Source organism: Capra hircus, chromosome 9 (assembly GCF_001704415.2).
Source record: "Capra hircus breed San Clemente chromosome 9, ASM170441v1, whole genome shotgun sequence".
In the NCBI taxonomy this organism is placed as follows: Eukaryota; Metazoa; Chordata; class Mammalia; order Artiodactyla; family Bovidae; genus Capra; species Capra hircus.
In genome coordinates, this window is record NC_030816.1 from 59547132 (window position 1) to 59554795 (window position 7664).

The 7664-nt window shown below is 43.4% G+C and overlaps 1 non-coding gene across 1 annotated transcript; it reads right to left on the bottom strand.

Annotated features, from left to right (window-relative positions):
- On the bottom strand, positions 6088 to 6159 carry TRNAC-GCA. Its single transcript has one exon. It is a non-coding gene; the product is annotated as a tRNA-Cys (tRNA).

The following is a 7664-nucleotide window of genomic DNA, read 5'->3' on the forward strand; positions in this document are numbered from 1 at the left end:
GTGCGACCCCATAGACAGCAGCCCACCAGGCTTCCCTGTCCCTGGGATTCTCCAGGCAAGAACACTGGAGTGGGTTGCCATTTCCCTCTCCAATGCATGAAAGTGAAAAGTGAAAGTGAAGTCGCTCAGTCGTGTCCGACCCTCAGCGACCCCATGGACTGCAGCCTTCCAGGCTCCTCCATCCATGGGATTTTCCAGGCAAGAGTACTGGAGTAGGGTGCCTTTGAATTTGCATTTTAGGCTAGAGCTTAGTGATTTTCAATTCTTACTGCATATTAGAGTCATTTAGGGTGCTTTAATGAATTCTAGTCTGGTCAAGTCTAGTCTAGTCAAGGCTCTGGTTTTTCCAGTGGTCATGATGGATGTGAGAGTTGGACTGTGAAGAAAGCTGAGCGCCAAAGAATTGATGTTTTTGAACTGTGGTGTTGGAGAAGACTCTTGAGAGTCCCTTGGACTGCAAGGAGATCCAACCAGTCCATTCTGAAGGAGATCAGCCCTGGGATTTCTTTGGAAGGAATGATGCTAAAGCTGAAGCTCCAGTACTTTGGCCACCTCATGGGAAGAGTTGACTCATTGGAAAAGACTCTGATGCTGGGAAGGATTGGGGGCAGGAGGAGAAAGGGACGACCGAGGATGAGATGGCTGGATGGTATCACCGACTCGATGGACGTGAATCTGAGTGAACTCCGGGAGATGGTGATGGACAGGGAGACCTGGTGTGCTGCGATTCATGGGGTCGCAAAGAGTCGGACATGACTGAGTGACTGAACTGAACTGAAATGAATGAATTCTAACACCCAGGCCCCATTACAAGAAAGAGTTTGATTCCATCTAAGGGAGGTTCTGAGCAACACATTTTTCAAAGCTTCCAGGTGATTCTAAGTGTATGTTTTATGACATGATACTTACAAAAGTCAATTATATGAAATCAACCACCATCGACAACAAAACTTTTGATTTGACCACACTCTAATGGTTCAATAGTTTATGCAGACATTATTCTGGGAATTTGACTACCTTTCACAATTTAAGTGGCAAGAGTTTAATTCCAGGATTCAGAACTCCAAAAATACAGGCAGAAATATTCTATTACACAATGATGAAGCAGTAATAACAAATCGCCTATTCATATTTGTGGGGATTCCCTCGTGGCTCAGTGGTAAAGAATCCACCTGCCAATGCAAGAAACACGGGTTTGATCCTTAGGTCAGGAACATCCTCTGGAGAAGGAAATGACAAGTCACTCCAGTGTTTTTGCCAGGGAAATCCCATGGACAGAGGCACCTGGCAGGCTACAGTCCATGGGGTTGCAAAACAGTCAGACACAACTTAGTGACTAAAAGCAACAATATTCATATTTGTGTACTGTTTGGAAGCAGAATTCAGCAAGAAATTCAGTCAATAATATTGCTAACAAAAGCTTGTTTTCTCAGTTTGTCCATAAAATTTCCAACCTCAAAACTTGAGAGAATTTAACCTCTATGAAGCCCAATATGTGTAACAAAATCAACTGGAAAGGTTTTGCAGTTAGCTTACATTTAATTGATTTGGGGGACTTTAGTCTCGAGCTAATCTGTGTTCAGGGAGCCAGTCAATGCTGTGAAAACTTCATTTTGCCACATATGGCTATGTCCACCCATAAGCCAAGTTAATAACTTTCATGAGAGTGAGAGCAGGCTAGGATGAGGTTGGTTTGGGTTTTAAGGACAGTAATTACCTGAGATAATGCTTCCACCAGGTCCACTAGATGTGGGAAGGTCCCTGGACACCTTCCCAACAGCTGAGGAAGCAGTTGTGTGCCCTTTCTACCTGATGTCACACCCCTCGATTTGGCATGTACAGACTGCTATATTTATTTATGTATTTTCAGCTGAGCTGGGTCTTCATTGCTGTGCCGGCTTTCTCTAATTGCAGAGAGTCAGGGCTACTCTCTCGTGGCCGAGCAAGGGCTTCTTATTGTGGTGGCTTCACTTTTGCCAAGCCCAGGCTCCAAGTGTGTGAGCTTCCGTAGTTGCAGCACGTGGCTCATTAGTTGTGCGGCATGGGCTTAGTTGCTCTGCAGCATGTGGAATCTTCCTGGACCAGGGACTGAACCAATGTCTGTGCACTGGCAGGCAAATTGTCATCCACTGTGCCATGAGGGAAGTACACACCCCTCAATTTGTGAGCTGAACTGCTGGCCTTTAATGTTGGTGAAAGATAATTGTAAAGAATTTATGAGAGCTAAGTTGCTAAGCCCTTGAGGAGGAGCACACATATCTTAACTTTCTATAGAGGGTGAGGGGGCAAAGAGAATAAGAGGGTACAAAAAACAAAAGAAACTAGTATTTTTTAAAATTAATTTTTATTGGAGTATAGTTGCTTTACAATATTGTGTTAGTTTCTGCTGTACAGCAGAGTGCATCAGTTTATACATGTTTATACATCAGTTTATACATCTACCCATTCTTAAAGTCTGTTCTGTAGAGGTTATTACTGAGTACTAAATAGAATTCACTGTGCTATACAGTAGCATTCTTATTAGTTATCTATTTAATATATAGTAATGTGTATCTGCAGCCATGAAATTAAAAGACGCTTACTCCTTGGAAGAAAAGTTATGACCAACCTAGATAGCATATTCAAAAGCAGAGACATTACTTTGCCGACTAAGGTCCGTCTAGTCAAGGCTATGGTTTTTCCAGTGGTCATGTATGGATGTGAGAGTTGGACTGTGAAGAAGGCTGAGCACCGAAGAATTGATGCTTTTGAACTGTGGTGTTGGAGAAGACTCTTGAGAGTCCCTTGGACTGCAAGGAGATCCAACCAGTCCATTCTGAAGGAGATCAGCCCTGGGATTTCTTTGGAAGGAATGATGCTGAAGCTGAAACTCCAGTACTTTGGCCACCTCATGTGAAGAGTTGACTCACTGGAAAAGACTGATGCTAGGAGGGATTGGGGGCAGGAGGAGAAGGGGCCGACAGAGGATGAGATGGCTGGATGGCATCATTGACTCGATGGATGTGAATCTGAGTGAACTCCGGGAGGGGAGTTGGTGATGGACAGGGAAGCCTGGCGTTCTGTGATTCGTGGGGTCGCAAAGAGTCGGACACGACTGAGCGACTGAACTGAACTGAACTGAACTGAATGGGTATCTGTCAATCCCAATATCTCAGTTTATCCCTCCTCCACTTTGATAAACATAAGTTTGCTTTCTCTGTCTGTGACTCTATTTCTTTTTTGTAAATAGGTTCATTTATTCCATTTATTATGTTTTAGATTCCATGTATAAGCAATATTGTATGATATTTGTCTTTCTCTCTCTGACTCAACTGCCCTTAGTGTAACGATCTCTAGGAAACCAGTTATCCGTTTAGATGGTGTCCTTAGCTAGAGTCTGCCCCTGGGAGGCAAGTGCATTTGGCTGCTGCAATTACTTAATCCCTGCACCTTTACCATGAAAACTGGGGAGGTGGAGGTCGGGGAGCAGGAATCCAATGCAATCGTTGCTGACATCCATTTAAAGCCAAAGTCTTATAGAGAAGTAATTGGATTGAATGGAAATAGAGTTTTAGAATGAAAGTGAATGATTTGATTCATCTAATTCAGTTAAAACTTTAGATCATCTCATTTAAATTGTCTGCATTTCCATTTATATGTCAAATCCTTGGCCTTTACCAAGAAGGCAAAGTTTTCCTAATATAAAATAATGGAAGTCTCTTCACTTCTTCAAGGCTGTGCTGTACCATTACTTTCAGCCAGGACTGAAGGTTAGGACCCAGGTCCTTGTGAAGACAATCTCTTTCAATGCAGTGTTGGTTGAGTCATAAAATGTGAGCTCCGAAAGGGACCTGAAATGCTCTAATGTTGCCTAGGTCTCTCTCCAGTTGCAGTGAAGCCTCCACATTCTGATCCTCTGGGGGTTTTGGTAGCTATGGGAGCCGGCGCTACCATGCTGGAGGACACAGCCTCTCAAGGGCACCTAATCATTCCCAAGGGCAAAAGCCATGGGGACTTTGCAACAGATCGGGTAGGAACTAAACGTTAATTTCCAGAATGAAAATCAGTCTTGCAGTTCAACACGATACTTTATCTCCCAAACCCAGACAAATGGAACCAGCTAATTAAAGCTCATGACTAGCTAGGCTGATGAATTCCTCAGGACTTACCTTGGAGCATCCCTTGGCCTTGGTGTTTCCCTTGGAAGAAGGAAGTGCAGCAGAGCTTTCTGAGCTGGTAAGGAAACACAGAGGGAGGCGGGGGTGGGAGGGGTAGTCCTGCTGTGGCAGGTGGAGGCCCCAGGAGAGGGGGAGACAGGCAGCAGGCCTCCTCGTTATCGTTCACTCATTTGCTCTCAGTAAAGCAGGAATGACTGAAGTCATAAAACAGAGCATTTCATGTTGGGATAGTTAACACAGACACATTTCCCCTGCAGGTGGGAGTCAGGCTTTCTTTCCTCTCTGTGTGCCCCCTCCCAGGGCAAGTCTGAAATTAATGTCTTCAAACCCTCTGTTCACCTCATTCCTTTTATTCCTTTGAGATTGTCAGAAAGCCTGTGCTGTTTGTAGTTAATACCGAATTGATTTATTGTTACCTCTCACTAAGAGCAGTATTATTTGAGGACATATATTTTTGTATCCATTTAAACACACATGTCACCATTTATGTTTTGTCTTATAATGTGATCTGCTTTCTCCATGTTGCCATTCTTCTCCAATAACTTGTGTACATATATGAACAATTAAACTATGATTATTTATTCACTCAGCATACCAGGCAAGGCAGCAATATAGATAATTATTAACTCAATAAGTGTTTATTGGATAACAGCTTCATTTAAGGCACTGAGCCCAGGTCTTGGGGGTGAGTACAAAAATGTTTGATTTAAATCCTCTCCCAGGGGCTTCTATTCTAGTAAAGGCGATTAAGCCACAGACACAAATGACTAACTCAAAGAAGAAAGTGGCAACTGTGAAATACTGAGAAAGTGCTGTAAGTCTGCTGAAGAGAATAAGTTAATGTCTGACTTGGGTCTGGAGAGGGTCGGAGGGTCAGAGAGTATTCTATCCAGGGGAGGCTTTTGGTGCTGGGTTCTGAGGGAGTCAGGGATTTGGACAAGTCGTGGTGGGTGGAGATGCGGTGCCCCGGGTAGTGGAAATAGCGGGGGCAATGCCTAGCCCTAGGAGAATATTGAGCACTTTCCAGCGCCATAAACTAGCTGTTGGGTTGTGACACAGAACAGGCTGAAGGTGGTGAGAAGTAAATTCTGCTAGAGCGAGACCCTGAGAACACTTTGGTGGCAAGCTAAGGAGTTGGAACTTTACCAGTTCAGTTGCCTGGGTTCAGAGAGACACGAATCTGAGTCCTCCCAGAGGAAGGATTACCCTGGCAGCCTTGGCCCTCCCCAACCTGCACCTGGTGTGTCTGTGGGGAGCTCCGAACACCTGGTTGTCCTGAGTCACATCTGCACAGACACCCACGTTCACTGTCTAGTCTGCAGCCCTGCCCTCACCCTCAGTCCACGGGAATGTGACCCTAAGCATCTGTTCACCTCTCCCACGGGTTGGTGGGGGGGAAGTCTTGTCCACTCTCCTGTGCCCAATACCAGCTGCAAGCTGGGGAGGGCTAGACTCTAGAGCAGAACGCAGGTGGGGCGTTCAAAGCCAGTGCTTCTGGTTCTTTCCACTCTACCACATCTGCCTCCCATGTTTTACTTTACTAATGATGTGTTTGTCATATAAATGTGTATGCCTCTAAGAGAAGGAAGGGTAACCTTCATCTTGGTAGTGCTTCTCAAAAATTGCTTTTTGGTTTAGAGACATCTAAATAGCCATATCAGAACTACCATTTGAAAGACACTTTTAAGGCATTCACTCATGAATTCTTGTTTGAATAAGTGAATACAATGAATGCTTCCTATATGATAGATACTGTGCTAAACTAAATAACAACTTTTAGGTAAAATGAAGCAAAGTATGAAAGTGAAGTCGCTCAGTCGTGTCCAACTCTTTGCGACCCCATGGACTGTAGCCTACCAGTCTCCTCAGTCCATGGAGTTTTCCAGGCAAGAATACTGGAGTGGGTTGCCATTTCCTTCTCCAGGGGATCTTCCCCATCCAGGGATTGAACCTGGGTCTCCTGCATTGCAGGCAGACGCTTTACCATCTGAGCCACCAGGGAATACCAAGTGAAGCAAAAAAATATGTTTTACATCAAAACAAAACACAGTCTCCTTATATTACCATTTATAGTTGCAAGAGTAAATGAAATAATATAGTATAGACTTACTATAATATAATAAGACTATATATAATATAGTCTTAACACATGGTGCACAGTAGTCATTACCTAGTTATTATTACCATTATTAACTCTATTCCATGTGAACTATCTAGCTCAAAAAGTTTTTAGTGGAAGATGATGTATTTTGCCTCTCAGTTTCAGGTTTTAAATCTTTTAACCATCAAAAAATTGACACACCTTTCTTGAAAAGATCAGAAATTTTGTTTCTTGAGTTATGACAACCCTAATGTAGGGACTCTGGTTGCTACTGCTGCTGCTGCTGAGTCACTTCAGTCGTGTCTGACTCTACGTGACCCCATAGACAGCAGCCCACCAGGCTCCCCCACCTCTGCGATTATCCAGGCAAGGACACTGGAGTGGGTTGCCATTTCCTTCTCCAATGCATGAAAGTGAAAAGTGAAAGTGAAGGCACTCAGTCGTGTCCGACTCTTAGCAACCCCATGGACTGCAGCCCACCAGGCTCCTCTCTCCATGGGATTTTCCAGGCAAGAGTACTGGAGTGGGGTGCCATTGCCTTCTCCACTCTGATTGCCGAGGACTGTATAAATCAAAGTAAAAAGAGAAATGTGACAACTATCATTTTATTCTCCTTTAGTTTGGTCATTTGGAGGGAAAAACAGGTTTAGGAGGTATTTGGGCTTATGTCTGAGACATTGGAACAGCATTCTGAAAATGAATCAGTAAGCACGATGATGCCAACCGTGTATGGCTCACTTCTGGACTGATCTGCCCATCCCACAGCTGTACTGCCATGCTATTCATTGGAATGTGGATGAAAATCCTCGTGTTAAAGAAACCCCAAGTCTTCTGTTCCCTATTCAGAGCAATGGAAATCTCCCTCCACCCTAGAGATTGTAGCATAGAGCCTTTCCCTTGATCGAGAGCAGAAATAAATGGTCTTGGCATAAAAATTGATTTTCCAGCACCACAAGATTTTGTGTGAGTTATCCAAGGACAAAATAGCTATAAAGTGAAATCTTAACACAAGCCTAGAGAGTTCTGAATCTAGATTTACAGACATCATAAAAAGGAAAGATTACTACATTAAAGAAGGTACATTTTACTAAGGAAATGACGTTTAATACCAGTGTTTTTATTTGTAGCATTAATATCATATGAGTATGTTTTATGCAAAGGGGTAGGCAGAGAAAAAGAGAGAAGAAATTAATTTTGAGCCTAAATATACCAATGAATAAACAAGTTGAAAAAAGATGATTTTATAGGCCAGAGTGCTGGAGTGGGGTGCCATCGCCTTCTCCATTAATATCAGAAGGCTCACCCAATTTGTCTTGTACAAGAACAACAAAAACACAAATCTATCATGTTGGTCAGAGTATGAAAGTTGCAAGAGCTTGTCATTTCCATTTTTTAAAAGAGGAAGC